Genomic DNA, 17,416 nt, shown 5'->3' on the forward strand with positions numbered 1-17,416 from the left:
TACAAATCGTCATTTACTACGAATCCACTCGGATTTGTGTGTGTGTGTTTTTTGAGACTTTCCTGGCAGAGCTCTCTTCCCACGTGGGTCTGTCGTACTCTTTAGCCAATCAGATGCGAGCTTACCATTCAACCAATCATATCATAAGCCACTGAGAGTGCATTCAAGGAGCACGATTCTGGGCACCTTTTGCGCAATATGGATTAATTAGAACGGAAATTAAGCCTTTACATCAGTAATCCCATAGACAGTAAAAGAAATGGACACAGCGACCCAATTGGAACTCAATTGAGACAAGTGAAGCCCATTTTTTAAGCGATTTTTAGAATTTCCGTTTCTGACGAGCAGACTCAAACTAAGCTTGATGACGTCAGCAACCTGTCTGACAGATGTAAATCTTCTAGTAGCTGTGCGTGCAAACTGCCATGGTTAATCTTGCAGAGACAGCGAGCTTGAGCGGGGAGTTCTTTGGCGTGAGTGAGCAGGAGTAAGTATTCTGATTAATTATTTTGTATAGTATTTTAAAATGTAACGCCAGGGCTTTCTATGGGCTTCTCTCTTGACGTCTCCCCGGTTGCCTGCGAGCTTCTGAATGCACTCTCAGTGGCTTATGATATGATTGGTTGAATGGTAAGCTCGCATCTGATTGGCTAAAGAGTACGACAGACCCACGTGGGAAGAGAGCTCTGCCAGGAAAGTCTCAAAAACACACACACACAAATCCGAGTGGATTCGTAGTAAATGACGATTTGTACATTCAGACACTCGTACATTTTAAACATTCAAAGGTTTTTGTGCACAGTTGTATATCTACGATTTGTTTTTTGCATTTGTGAAATGTATTTTATGAATATATAATTTTATTTTGCGCATGTGAATTGCTTTTTGTGAATATATATTTTTTTTCACGCACGTGAATTTTTTTTGTGTGTACGTGAATTAGGTTTCATGCATGTGAAATTGTCTACGCATGTGTGAATCATGTTTTTTGCTTGAATTATATTTGAGACTAATCTGCTTCCATACACTTCTGACAGATTATATTCAATACTCTAGATTTTGCATTATTATGCACAAATAATAAAAAAAAAAACATTTTTGTTTATAGTTTCAACTGTAGTTTTAACAGTTTCTCTATTTGATGTTAGATAGACAAAAATAAAAAAATAAAAAGTAACATTTTTGGACTCGTCAACGTCAAATTTCACTGGTTTGAATGGAAAATATAGGATGAACCATTTGATTCATGTATTTCATTACGTGTCGTGACGAGACAAAAACTTTTACCGTTTTTTTCCGGCATATTAGACATACATTCTGTCTTATTTGTAAGTAAAATTGCAAATAATTCAAATATATTACAAAAAAAAAATCCCATTCTTGCAGGCTTTTTTCTGTTCTTTATTTTTCTTTATTCCCCTAAATCCATATAAATACTTTATTTTAAACAAAAATTTAAAGTGGTCTAACCAGTGTTCATGGTTATGTCAAGTCAAGTCAAGTCACCTTTATTTATATAGCGCTTTAAACAAAAAAGATTGCGTCAAAGCAACTGAACAACATTAATTAGGAAAACAGTGTGTCAATAATGCAAAATGACAGTTAAAGGCAGTTCATCATTTAATTCAGTGATGTCATCATGCAGCTCAGAGTTCAGTTTAAATAGTATCTGTGCAATAATTTGCAATCAAGTCAACGATATCGCTGTTTATGAAGTGTCCCCAACTAAGCAAGCCAGAGGAGACAACAGCGGCAAGGAACCAAAACTCCATCAGTGACAGAATGGACAAAAAACCTTGGGAGAAACCAGGCTCAGTCGGGGGGCCAGTTCTCCTCTGACCAGACGAAACCAGCAGTTCAATTCCAGGCTGCAGCTAAATCAGATTGTGCAGAAGAATAATCTGTTTCCTGTGGTCTTGTCCCGGTGGTCATCTGAGACAAGGTCTTTACAGGGGATCTGTCTCTGGGGCTCTAGTTGTCCTGGTCTCGGCTGTCTTTCAGGGCTGTAGAGGTCCTTTCTAGGTGCTGATCCACCATCTGGGCTGGATACATAATGGACCCGGGTGACTGCAGTCAGGGGCGTCGGACTGGGGGTAAAACCAGTACTGATTACCAAGGCCCCAAAGGAAGAGAGGGCCCTTGAAAAGTCTGGAATATATTTTATTTTACCTGGATATTTTCATGGGGGCCCATCAGGACTGCCTATGCATAGGGCCCGGGATCTTGTGCAGCGCCCCTGACTGCAGTGACCCTCTGACTTGGATACAGACTGGATCTGGTGGCTACGGTGACCTCGGAATAAGAGAGAAACAGACTAATATGAGCGTAGATGCCATTCTTTTAACGATGTAGCAAGTACATCGGGTGTTATGGGAAGTGTTCCCGGTTCCGGTTTACCTAATTAATGCAGCCTAAAAATCCTTTTTAACGGATTTGGATATTAGAAGTATATTAGTATGTTATGTGTAAACCAGGTTAAAGAGATGGGTCTTTAATCTAGATTTAAACTGCAAGAGTGTGTCTGCCTCCCGAACAATGTTAGGTAGGCTATTCCAGAGTTTGGGCGCTAAATAGGAGAAGGATCTGCCGCCCGCAGTTGACTTTGATATTCTAGGTATTTTAAACTTTTGAAGAGTATCATATATGGATTTATGCACACATAAATACTTGGGTGCCAGATTATTTCTTATTTTATAAACTAAACACAGTTTAAGTTGAGAAACCCTCTCCTCCACTCTGAGCCACCCAAGACTTGAGAAATGGTCAGGAAGAAGAAGAGTTCTAGGATGTAATTTAAGGATCACTGATTAGTTTATTTTGACAGATCTGTAGCTTGTCTTTAAGACCTTTAGTAGTGCCTGTGTACCAAGATGTACAGGCATAGTCAAGATGACATTGAACAAGCTTTCAGCCAGGATTTTTAATGTTTTACTGTCTAAGAGGCTGGATATTCTTGCCAGGAGCTTAGTCCTTTGGCTTACCTTTGAGATAATTTTTCGAGCCATAAGCTCCCCTGATAGTTTGTTATCTAATATACAGCCCAAGTAAGTAACTGCTTCCTTGGCTGTAATTTCAGCAATACCTACGACTACCCTAAACCCCATAGCCTTTTTCAGTTTATATCTGGACCCAAAAAGAATTGACTCTGTTTTGCCAAGGTGGACAGACAACTTGTTAGCCAAACACTGAGGTTAAGGAGTTCTGAACTAAGCAGCCTTTCCACCTCTGATTTGTCTTTATGAGAGACTAGAATAGCTGAGTCATCTGCAAATAAAAACAAATTACAGTTTCTAGCTGACGACATATCATTGACATATAATAGAAAAAAAGAGGACCCAAAATACTCCCCTGGGGAACTCCGCAAGTTCATTTAAGTAGTGAGGACAAGGACCCTTCCACATCTACCACCTGTTCTCTGCCCACCAGGTATGACCTTACCTACTGAAGAGATGCAGGTCTATGAACACCATGCCACAATAATTCCCCTTTTCTAACTCTTTCCGAATAAAGTCTGTAAGATAAAGCAGACAGGTATCAGTGGAATGGGCCTTTCTAAAACCTGATTGGAAGTCAAATAAAAGGTTATGTTCTGCTAAATAACTGTCTATTTGCTCATAAATGATCCTTTCCACAATTTTTGATATTGAACACAAGATAGATACAGGGCGAAAATTTCCAGGATCAGATTTGGGCCCATTTTATATAAAGGTATCACTCTTGCCACCTTAAATTTACTGGGGAAATTATTTTTTTCAATAGATAAATTAATAAGATAAGTTATGACAGGAGGGATTATTTCAGCAGCATCCTTAAGAAATCTGGCAGGGGTGTTGTCAAACCCAGTAGCCTTGGAAAGATTTAGGCCTTTGAGTTTTTTTAATACCAGCTCCTCTGTTACTTGTTTGAAATAAAAAGTGTTTAGCTGAACTCCCTTTTCTTCATAAAACTTATGCACCCTCTGTGGATCACTAAAAACACCTGACGCAGATGGAAGCTTCTGCACCAGATTACTTGCAATTTTTGTGAAGAAACTATTAAAAGTATCTGCCACCACTTTTTTATCATACCATATAGACCCATTAATATCTAGGCCTATTTTACCTTGTTTTTGCTTAGGGTTCTCTTTTATCCCCAAAGGCCTAGTTGACCATAATTTCTTGGGATCCTTTTTATGCTCCTCAATTTTAGACATAAAAAAATCCTTTTTCGCCTCATCCACCATTCGCTGAACCTTATTTCTAAGAACTTTATATTCTTTAAAAAGAACAGGCAGTTTGGTTCTTTTAAACTCACTTAAGATTTTATCCCTCAAGTAAATGGTGTCCAAAATATCATTTTTATCCAAGGCTGTGATCTTTGTTTAATCCTGGTCTCTTTGTTAAATGTGAGCCAAAATCATCACAATTAAAAGAACCAAATACTTAAACTACTTCAGTCTGTGTGCACTGAATTTATTTAATACACAAGTTTCACAATTTGAGTTGAATTACTGAAATAAATGAAATTTTCCACGACATTCTAATTAGATGCACCTGTATTACTGTAAATAGGCCTACGTGTTTTGATACAAGTTGACATACTGAGGGATGAGATTAAATTATTTTCTGTGGTAATCAACAAGATTTGGATCAACAAAACTCCAAATGGGGCTTAAGTTGTATAAGGAATATTATTTTGAGACCATTCAGGCCTTTGGTTAATATATAGTTATGTTTCAAATAAAATTACTCCAGTTTCTTTCTTTCGCTCTCTTTTTTTTTTTTTGCTTTTGTCCACCACTGACACTAGTTTGAAAATAAGCCAAAGCAACAAGCTTTCTTGGATCACTGCTCAAATCGAACCGGAACTAAGTGCATCATACAAGAAAAAGCAAGTCCAGTTAGAAAAGCTCTCATGACTGAGGTATGTTAGACTTGATGAGAAACAAATAAAACATTTAAAAATAACTGCAAACTCTACAGTGCATAACCAGATTTTCCATCTTATCACAGAAATTAAACTGGAGCTCACTGCGCTTAGCCGGCAGATTTCAGAGGTGAGTAATGGAACCGCGGAGAGGGAAACATCCCAGAAAAGAGAGAGAGGGAGACGTTGCCATGACCAGCCAGCAGACCAGAGCAATAAACAGTGAGCTGACATTCAAATGAAGACGTTTGGTTCAGTGCTGCGGTGAAGGCCTGATGGCTGCTGACGTGTGTGTGTTGCTATGAATGTGTGGGTTTAGCATTTATACACTCCAGAACGAGTGAAAGTTGAATGCTTTGCTGTTCTTCTTGTTGTTTCCACTGATCCTGGATCAGATGACTATTATGTGTCTGTATTATGTCCAATTTATTTAACAATACAACAATCAGTTTAATTAGAGATTCTCATGAAAGCATGTCAAGAAGAATATATATATATATATATATATATGTTTTCCACAGGATTTTGTGAGAGGTTGATGGGCATGCCCCCCGTAAGAAAATTTTTTACATTTTAAAGTTAAATTCATACATCTGGTGCACTTTGAGAGTTCAAAATTAAGAGCTCCAACATAGGTTCAGTGTGCAAAGTAAAAAAAAAAAGCTGGTGAATTTACTTGTTCTTGAAATTTAAAGGGGACTCAACTGTCTTTTTAGTTGTGATATAGAGTCCCAGTCACATTGGTGAATTTGGAAGCCAAACAAATTAGAATAAAACAATAATAATAATAATAATAATAATTTTATATTATTCTTCCTATGACAGTAATAGCCATATATTGTAAAACAATTGCACTGTGAAATAAATGAAAATTTTTTTCTTTTCTTTTTTCAGGTATATTATTTTACCTAACTCTACTGTAGGGAAATTGCAATACTTTTGTCCTAATTTCTACACTTGCAAGCAGGGCCTAAAACTAACTTTCACATCTGCCAGTAGCTGGTGACTTAAGAACATTTACAGCCTTAAATATTTTTCCTACAACTAACTACTACAGCTAAACATATTTAATAAAAAAGCCATTTGAAATTAGAACCAACCACTGCAATCTATCAACCTTATTTTTCAATGGGGAAGTTATCCATTTTCTATGAATGTGTGAGACTTCCACTTCATTAGCTGTGGTAGGGAAATAAGCAGAAGAATAACAAAGCGCAATAAACCAAAAAATTGTTTGTGTTACAACCCAGTGTGTTCATAATTAAGACAATGCATAATAAAATAATAGCGGATGAGACCGGAAGTCAGACACGTTAAATTTACAAATGGCTGCACCCACTCTTAAAATAAGGTGCATAAAATTAATATGGAAAGCAACTCATTTGTTTGTTTGTTTTTTTTGTGTGTGAATTTGAATTATTGAGTGTAAATATGGCCATGGTATCTGGGTTTTTTCAGTTATCATGCCATGCCTTAACCTGCAAGTGACTTCTGACGTTCATGCTGCATCACTCATATATTCATGGTTTTTCACTTCCTTAATTGTTAGACATTGTTGAGTTGGTTATAGCTGTTTATATTTACATGGGGACTTTTACATATGCCTCATAGGGCCGGAGTCACAAAAATCCACTTAGTCTGATGTTATTGAGTAAGTTCTAAAATTAAATCAGTTCCAAGAACTTTGTGTTGTATTGTTTTCTAAGTGCAGTTCTCTAAGAACATCTTATTTTTTAAAGAAGAGAATGACTATTTATAATGATTTTTAAGTAGATACCTTTGAAGAATTTGAATTCTTTTTTAGTTATGAACATTCTTAAGAAGTATTTTTTTAGTGAAAAAAGCACTTAAGAGTGTTTTGTGCACTCAAGATCTGGGGGAATTCAGGCGGAAAGCCCTCTTTTACTTACGAGAGAAACTCATGAGCAATTACAGTGAGCCAAAGCCTTTCATTTACTTTCTCTCTCTCTCTCGCTCATTCACTCGCTCGAACTTTTCCCATTTTGCATCTATGTTTGGCAAAATTCCTTTATTTTATGTTGTATTATTATTTTATTATTATTATTCTTTTTTTAAATGAGTGGAATAGTTTAGATTTTAAAATTAATTAATATATCAAAACATTGTCCGTTAAATCATATTCAGGGAGGAAGCCTGTATGAAACAGGAAATGACATCACAGAGAGGCCTGCCTGTTAACGTCAGTAAGGCTTTAGTCTAAAAGATATTTATTTTCCTTTTAATATACAGGTTAGTTTAATTTTAAGTGTTAAACTCATGTCAAATTTTAAAAAAATATGCAAAGGAAAATATATTGTTTTGTTTGATTATTATGCAACTTAATTTTTATTCAATGATATGAATGGCATGGTAATATTTTTGGGAAGTGAACATCACTCTTGCTGGTAAGTCCCTTTGAAGGTGGTTTAAAGTGTAATGTCATGTGTCAATGATAAGCCACAATAAAAGCAAAGAATAGCAGTGTGAACATTAGCTATTCTCCTGCGTTTTGTCTGAGGTCTGCTGTGTCATGTTCGTTTTGTGTGTACACCATATTATACAGTGCTGCCCACTAATATTTGCATCCTTAGTAAATATGAGCAAAGGTGGCTGTGAAAATACATCTGCATCATTTATCTTTTTGATCTTTCATTCAAAAAATTCACAAAATTCTAAACTTTCATTTGAAAGTGTGGGGAAACTCTCATTATGAAATAAATGTTTTTCTCCAATGCATGTTGACTACCATTATTGGCACCCCTAGAAATCCTTATGAGTAAAAGATATTTTACCTTAAGTATATTACTATTCATATTTACATTTTTTAGCACACCGGGGTGGTTATGAACATGAAAGTGTCCAGCCATGACTTCCTGTTCCACAGGATTATAAATATGAGGAACACAAAAGCCAAATTCCCTTAATTATCAATCACACGGAGTAAAACTAAAGAATATAGTTCTGATGTACAGAACAAGATTGTCAAGCTTCACAAAATAGAAAGTGTCTGTAAAAAAAAATAGCTAAAGCATTGGAAATCCTCATTTCCCCAATCAGGGCAATAATCAAGAAGTTCCAATGAACTAAAGATGTTACAAATCTGCCTGGAAGAGGACGTGTGTCTGTATCGTCCTAATGCTCGCTGAGGAGGAGAGTTTGAGTGGACAAAGACTCCCCAAGGACCACGGCTGGAGAGATTAGTTTAATCTTGGGAAAGCCTAAAAAAAATCTATCAAACAGCCCCTACATCACCACGTGTTGTTCAAATGGGTTTCAAGAAAAAAAACTCCTGCCTCATCCAAAAACAAACTCTAGTATATTCAGTTGTCAGACACGACTGGAACTTCAAATGGGACTGGCTTCTACGGTCAGATGAAACATAAAAAAGAGCTTTTTGGCAGCAAAACCCACCCGATGGGTTCGGTGCAAACAGGGATAAATGTACCCCATGTCCACGGTTAAATATACTGCTGGATCTTTAATGTTTTTCTGCCAGCGGTCCTGGACATCTTGTTCAGATGCATGGCATCATGGATTCTATCAAATACCAACAGATAAAACTCTACCTGACTGCCTCTGTTAGAAATCTTAAAATGGACCATGTTTGGATCTTCCATCAGGACAATACTCAAAACAAACATCAAAATCAACACAAAAATGTGTCACTGAGCACAAAATGAAGTTTCTGCCACTGCTGTCTCAGTTCCCTGACCTGAACCCTGTAGAAAATGAGTGAGATGAACTGAAGAGAAGAAGCACTGACATGGAGCTGGTATTCTGAAGGATCTGGAGAGATTCTGGATGAAGGAATGGTCTCTGATCTCTTGTCAGATGTTCTCCAAACTCTTCAGGCATTATAGGATTATAACTCAGAACTGTTATCTTGAGAAAAGGACGTTGCAATAATTGAGTGCCAATAACTGTGGCTACAACGTGAACTAGAGAAAAACGTTTATTTCATAATGTGAGTTTCCATTGTTTTACTTCAATGAAAGGATAGAATTTTGTAAATTTTTTGAATGAAAGATCAAAAGGATAAACAATGCAGATTTATTTTCACAGCCACCTTTGCTCATATTTACCAAGGGTGCCAATATTAGTGGGCAGCACTGTATAAACTCGGCCAACTTAAAGGCATAGTTCATCCAATAATGACAATTTGATGATAGTTTTCTCCCCCTCAGGCCATCCAAGATGTAGAAGAATGTGTTTGCTCAGCCAATTTGAAGAAATGTAGCATTACATCACCGTCTCACCAATGGATCCTCTGCAGTGAATGTGTGCCGTCAGAATGAGAGTCCAAACAGCTGATAAAAACATCACAATAATCCACACCACACCAGTCCATCAGTTAACATCTTGTGAAGCCAAAAGCTGAATATTTGTAAGAAACAAAGGTATACTAACTTTAAACCACTGCTAAATAAGTCCATAATCCATAGTATTGTATTCTTCAGTGAACTTGCAGCTGTGGCCTAATGGTCAGGGTAACCAGAAGGTCGCAGGTTCGAGTCTCGGTGCTGGCAGGAGTTGTCGGTGGGTGGGGAGTGAATGAACAGCGCTCTCTTCCACCCTCAATACCCACAGCTGAAGTGTCCTTGAGTAAGGCACTGAACCCCTAGTTGCTCCCCAGGCGCTGGATTTAGCTGCCCACTGCTCCGGGTGTGTGTTCACGGTGTGTTCACTTCTCACTGCTGTGTGTGTGCACTTGGATGGGTTAAATGCAGAGCACCAATTCCGAGAATGGGTTACCATACTTGGCAAATGTCACGACTTTCACTTTGGACTTGATTTTGTTCTTCCGGAATTGATTGGATGCTGAAACATGGCAGGTGTTTGACAGAAAGGGATGTTAAATGCAGTTCTCAGAACATTTTCAGAAATGTTTGGCTAACATTTTTGCGTTCCCACATGTTGCATATAAGAAACAGTCGCCGAACTGATCTGGATTCTTTCCATGTCAGCCCTGTGTTGATGAAATCCCAGTGTGCTTTGCACCTCAGACCCTCTGACGTCACACCGGGGCATTTTTCCATTCACTGGTTATGTATTCATTCATTATTTGTTGCCATAAATCAGGGCACTGGCTCCTAATAGCACTGACTGAAGATTGTTTCATGCCGAGTGTTTGTTAGCCAAATGATTCCTGGTTTAAACATTTCATTAGTTCTGAACAGAAGATAATTTTATTCTGGAGCAAATAAGGCTTTTCCAAACATCTGAAACTAAGTTGATGCATAATTGATAACTCAGTTAAGACTGCTGAGCTAAAGAGCAACATCTTGAGCAAAAATTTACACTTAACACTTATCCTGTTTACAGAAATGAGGTCAGACATTTGATGACCACAGGGACAGAAGGTTTGAGCTATTAATGTGACGCTGGGTTATTTCTTGTAAAACTCTGTATAGCACAGAGGTGTCTGAATATGTCAACAGACACGTCTCATACAGAGCAGATATCAATGCATCAGACCACACATGCAAACAGCAGCTTTACAAGAGCTGAGCTGAAATGAATCATGTATTTTAATGTTTCCTGCAGCAGTGGTTGACTCCTCAAATCTTGTTACTAAGAAATCTAAGATCCCTTTTCACGTGCTGGACCAGAAAACAGGTGAGAAAATCCCACACAGAGATCTAGAGATGAAGATCACTGAGAGATATCTGTGTCTCACATTTGTTCTTGTGGTGGTCATTAGTCATCATCAGAGTTTGGTTATGATGACGCACTGTGTACGTGTACATCGCTCCCCTGCATGAGTTAATATCCTGTAAATGCATATTGATCATGCTCTGAAGTCTCAACTTCCTGTTTGTGCATACTGGTCTACCTCATATAAAATACTTCTGCAAAGTTTTTTAACTTTAGACCTTGCTGGTTTAGAACAGTTCCTGGTTGAATTCCAAGAGTAACACTGGATAACAGATGCTTGTCTCTAGTTAATCTCTCTCTCTCTCTCTCTCTCTCCCTCTGTCTCCATCCCTGAACTCTCTGGACACACTATAATTGTAATGTCTATGTCCTTGAGTTAGAGCCAAACTAAGCGAGTCAGGGCTGACATGACCTTGTGGAGATGCTGAAAGAAGAAGTTTACATACATGTTCTCTCTCTCGTGCTCTCTTTTTCTCTGTTTAAGACATGACATAATGAGACCAGGAGCTCAGAGGTTAACACTAGTGTTCCTGTTAAGACCAGCCTCTCTCTGACAGGTTATTTCCTGCTACTGCCTAGAGATTTATTTGATTTTTTATTTAGGTATTTATTATATTTTTTTAAACAAATATATTTTCTAAATATATTTATTTATTTTTATAAATAAATATACAGATTTTAGCCAGGTTTATTTATTTAACATGTATTTTATTATGCCTTTTTTATTGTTTTTAACCAGTTTTTTTTATTTATTTAAATGTATTTTCATAAATAGTTTTATTGATTGATATTATTGATTCATTCATTAATTCATTCATGGTATTTAAAATATTGTATTATACATTATTTTATATTGATTTTAACCAGGTTTGTTTATTTATTTTGTTTTCAAATAATGTCTTATTATAATTTGTTTATAATTAAAAATGTATATTATTCAAAAATTATTTCATACTATAAATTGTTTACTGATTTTAAATCACACATTTTAAAAACAAAGCATTTATTTATTTATTTTAATTATTTTATATATAATTGTATTAACTAGTATTTAAAATATTTTTATTATACATAATGTTTTAACCAGTTTTGTTTCAAAATAATGTATTATAATTTATTTATAAATAATGTATTTATTTAAAAATGTATACATTTACATTCATAATTTTATATTATAAATTATGTTTTATTGATTTTAAATGGGTTTTAAAAACATAAAACAAATGACAGCCTTGCAACCATCTTAACACAGACAAACATTATCCCATAAACACACCATTTAAATGTTTAAACATTTAAAATGTTTTAAGAGAGGCACACCTCGGCTTTACATTTGCTTATTACCTTTTGCACTCATCTGTTATTTTAAGCACAATCTTCACTTCTCAGAAAGATCATAAATTAATTTCAAATGACTTCAAAAGCCATATATTGATCTTTCATAATGTACGTTATTTTCTCCACTGACGTATTGTTTTTGTTTTGTTTTTTATCTGTGCAACTCTATCCATTTTCTTCCAATGGAGTGATGTTTATGATATACATAATGCTGTAGTGTGTTATGATGTATTATTTCATATCTGTGCATCTATATGAGTGCATCAATAAAAACAAACAACTCAAGATGGTTATCAAATGCATGTCATCAATTTTTCATTTATATACATTGACAAATATATAAGAGGCATTAAAAACCTGCAGAGGCATAAATAAATCATACAAGTATTATTTTGTAATGCATGTAGGCCTGTGATGGCATGTTACCTACATTACGTTACATTTCCATCATCTTTACTGCATGTATTTTACCTGTCTGTCTTGTGTTTTTTAGATGTCAGGCATGAGTACAGCTGCCGTCTGGCGTCAGGCACAGACAGACAGAGTCTGAACAGGCCTAAAGTAAAGGCTCTGAATGCAATGGACGAGCAGTGATAAGATCCTGTAAGTGTTCAATTACACTGACCCTTGAAAGCACAGTTTGTTTAATGCTTTTACATATAGACCCACATTAATTCACTTTTAAATCCCTTAAGAGGCTTTCAACATTTAATGTTGAATTACTGCATCAAGTTAAGGAATGCAACCTTGTTAAGCATCATTGTTCAAGCTTGAAACGTATGAAAACATGACAGTGACATATTTTTCATTTTTTTCTCAAATTGACTTTGGCTTGTTTAGTAGTAGGCATTTTATCACGTATGAAAGTCACCACTTGCAAACTAGTTCTCATCCCTAAAAGCTTATTTAAATCTGGTTTTAACTCTTTGTCTGGCTATTTTCAGCATTATAAATGACTCTTTGTGCACTGGTGTTGTACCAGCAGCACTGAAACCCGCCACTGTTCCAAAAAAGAATAACACTGATTTGGAAAATGTCAATAACTATTGCCCTATATTAAATCTTCGTTTTCTGGCCAAAATGTTAGAATGTGTTTTGGCTTTGCAGCTGCACAATCAGTTGCTGTTAATAATCACTTCGAGCCCCTTCAGACTGTTTTTTCTTGATTTTAGCGCTGCTTTTGATACAGTCAGTCACAACAATCTTGAAATGTGTTTGTGCTGTTTCTGACACTGTTTTAGCCTGGTTTAGAGCTTATCTCTCTGATTGCCGCCGATTTGTTTTTATGAGTGGCTGCAGGTCTGAGATTGGCTCTGTCCCTACTGGTGTCCCCAAGGGTTCAGTTGTAGGCCCTTTAGTTTTTATTATTTATATATTTTCACTTGGATTGCTCCAACTCGGGCTTAATTTTCACTTTTATGCAGATGATTTATATTCATTCTAAGTCTGGTCTAAATGTGGATATGTCATTTGTCTCACACTGTATATCTGAGATCAAAAATTCAGATGGCACAAAATGTTAAATAGCCTATTAAATGTAGATGGCTGTTTTGGAGTTTCAAACTAAACTAAGAAATGTAGGAGTTATATTTTACTTTTGATCGACACGTTCAACATACTGTAAAGACTTCCTTTTTTATCTCAGAAATAGTGCTAGGCTTATTAAAATTTTTGTGTTTTCTCACTTAGACTAATGCAATGCACTTCTCACTGGGGCCCCTAAAACCACACTTAACAAATTATAATATGTGCAAAATTAAGCAGCTAGAATCCTGACTTGAGTCAGAAAGAGCACATCACTCCAATTTTGAAATCTTTGCACTGGTTTCCAGTCAGTTTCTGGCATTGCAGGTCAGGCATTGCATTGCATTATTGGAATGTCAGATAATCACAAAACATGGTGAAAAGATTTTTACATTTTTTTTCTCTGTATTTCTTTTTTAAAATCTTTTGATGCACATTTGTCTTGTTTTATTAGGATGTGACTGATACATATTTGCAGTCTGTGACACTGATAATCAGCATACGTGAGCGACACGCTTGTGTGTGAATGACTGTGTTCTTGAGTAAGGGACCTTGTGGCTGATTTGTTATCATTATGCTGTGAAACAATAGAGGGTGTTGAATATTTTCTGTCCTGAGATGACGCAGGAAATGTTCTGTCAGATACAAACTAATAATTAACCCCACAGGGATCTTCTCTTCCAGCCCTTCCCTGCCCAACAGAAAGAGAAAACGCTCGGGATCAGACTTTATATATAAAGTCTGATCAATCTATCTACCTATCTATCTATATATCTATCTATGAAATATCAACCTTCTGTTGCACGTTTTATGTGGGTTTGAGGTTGATGTGATCTGATGTTTGGGGGTATTGGACCTTTGAGCTGATTTTATAAATTATAGTTTCCTCTCGCTCATAAACTCTATTGTACCTGCTGTTTCAGAAGCGTCATGTTTTCAGAGAGCGTGTTTGACTTTCACTGTCTCAGCGTGTTTCACTAACACAGTAGAGATGAGTAATGAGGGACAGAGCGAGGTTTAGGACGCTTGTGAGTGGAAGCTAGAAGACAGTGTTCAGAAAAGCATATTTCTGAAGGATCATGTGACACTGAAGACCGGAGTAGTGATGCTGCAAATTCAGCTTTGCATCACAGAAATGAATTACATTTTACTATATATTCACATAGCAAACAGTTATTTTAAATTGTAATAATATTTCACAATGTTACCATTTTTACTTTTTTGATCAAATAAATGCAGCCTTGGTGAGCAGAAGAGACTTCCAAAAACATCAAGAAATCTTATCAGCTCAGCTTGAGCTTACATTTCCAGCATGATGAATGAACCGGAAGTAAAACTGTCTCCTTTTAGACTTTTGCCTCATTATTTTACGGGACCAAAGGAAAATGTAATTAAACAGAATTTCATTAAAAAATGTGTTTAGCATTTTCAATCCCATGTTTAAAAAATTTATTTTTTGCAGTCAAATCGAATAATGAGTCACTATCAAGATTGCTATCCATCATCTCATTGGAAACGCAAGGTCAAGGGCATTGTATTCTGGGATATATTAATCAACGCAGCATACTGCTGCAAACAGTGCTTTTGTGGTAGTTCTGTGCTTACAAATTTGCATACTGTGCACAGCATGCATATTGCAGCATTAATCCAGACATAGCCACTAGTTTGATTTCATGCATCCCAGCTGGACTTAAAACGTGTTGTGCAGAAGTGGAGGTTTGTCAGCTGGGAGAGCTGTGGTACAAACACTGGGAGGCTCTGTGTGGTCCGAAGAATGGGTGGAGACCACAGCGGCTAGAACTCCAGAAACAACCTCACCCGAACCCTACGAAAGACGTCACTCCTGAATTTTGAACGTGACTGCATTGGCTTTACTTTTGAGAATTAATTTTATGTCAAAACACATGCCACTGAATCAACATCCGTGCATTTTGTTGCTAGTAGTAGTGTCTACGCTCGTGTTCCTTTGGTTCCATAAATAAAAACCAACCAGATTTCAAAACTCTGTGAAATGCTTTTCTGACATGCATCACAGGACAAAACACCACCCTGAATCTTATTTGAATTGAATCCAATCTTTTTTTACTAATTTTGACCTGCCGATTCCAAAAAGTGTATGTTTTGCTTGAACATGTCACGCTTTCTCACAAAATTATGCATTTGATGGCTTTTTTTTTTTTTTTTTTTTTTTTTTTTTTGCTTTTGGAGACCATTTGTAAGGTGAAGAAGTCTTGTATTCTCCCTGAATCAGCAGATAAACAGCACATACACGATTCCAGTCCTCATCTGGGCCAATGATTATTTCTATTCTCAGCCCATTTTCTCATGTATGACTGATTTCCACTTTTTCCACGAGTTAAATTATGCATTTTGAATACATTTTGTCATTAAAACCAAAACTTTTGACATTTGACTTTATTATTATTCTTTATAAGTGTATTAAAACTGATCATTAAAAAAAAAAATCTTAATTATTTTAGGAAATCCTCCAAGACCAAATACATTAACATTGTCATGTACATAACCATACCAATCCCTCTGAGAGTTGTCATGACAGAACTTTTTGTTGTTGGATGTTCAACTAACATTTTTTAAATGTTACTATTGGTTTTAGAACATTCCGAGAACATTCAAAAGCATTCCCATAATGTGTGGAAAACGATAAAATGGAACGTTCGCGTAACAGTTTGAACTTTTTTTGTTACATTTTGGACGCTCGCAGAACATTAACGTTTTCATAACTAGGCGTGTTTTTGTTAATTGGGATCAAATGATCTAATATTAGGCCTTTTTGCAAATCAGCAGAACAACTTGATTTGAATCATCGCAAACAATGCTATTCATGACAACTTTACATGTAGCGTTTGTTGAAATCTCAGCAGGCTCCCAGATGGCCCAGTCACTGAGAGTCTGAGGTAAAGCCCAGCCTGCCTTTGAGTTTTTCTGGTATGAATCAAAATAGAAAGCCAGGAAGAGGAGGAGAGCATCTCTCTGAGCGCTGGAGAAAGACCGCGGCCGCAGTATATTAGACACGCGGTCAGTCTCCGAGGCAGAGAGCAGCACTTGAAAGAGATGCGGTTTCCACGAGACCCAAACTCTAGTCCGTGGTCTGAACGCAGATGTGCTGGCGCTCCCTCCTGCTGACTGCTTTGTTTCGAGGGCAAAGACAAAAGCGCCTCGCTAGAAACACTTATAATTATATTAGGGCTGACTGGATATAAAAAGCTCTGGAAGGGAAAAGGGAAAAAAGAAGTAAAATGAAGTGCCACATTTTGTCTGCAAGCAACACTATATAGCACTTCAAACCGGGTTTTTTTCCCCCCGTTTCCTCAAAATGAATGACATTTTGTAGTTTTTCTTTGAATGAAGCGTCGTTGATCTCGAGCGGCGCCTTGTGGGCATTTGTTACAAATGTGAATTTCACTCTTGACTTTTTCTTTTCAAGAAACAGAATTTATACTGTTTTATACTAATGAAAATAAACTATAAATATGATTTTTTACAATTATTAAAAAAATAAAATCATATATACAAATCAGTTTTCCATCATTGTCAAATAAGAGTCGATAGAATGTGGACGCACGAAACATTACCAAAGAGTTTTTTATAGTGCTGCCAAACAATTAATCATGATGAATCGCATCCGAAATAAAAGTTTTTGTTTATGTAATATATGTGTGTGTACTGTGTATATTTATTATGTATATATGATTACACACACATGCAGTATGTATCTAGATAATATTGACATGTATTTACATGTGTATATTTATATTTATATAACTTATATTTTATGTAAATATATTTAATACAAATACAGCATATTTTTCTTAAATATTACCATGCATGTGTGTGTATTTATATATACTTAATAAATATACCCAGTACACATACATATATAACGTAAACAAAACTTTTATTTAGCATGCGATTAATCGCAATTAATCGTTTGACAGCACTAGTTTTTTATAATGTCATATAATAGTAGAAATGC

Source organism: Cyprinus carpio, chromosome B21 (genome assembly GCF_018340385.1).
Source record: "Cyprinus carpio isolate SPL01 chromosome B21, ASM1834038v1, whole genome shotgun sequence".
NCBI classification, from domain to species: Eukaryota; Metazoa; Chordata; class Actinopteri; order Cypriniformes; family Cyprinidae; genus Cyprinus; species Cyprinus carpio.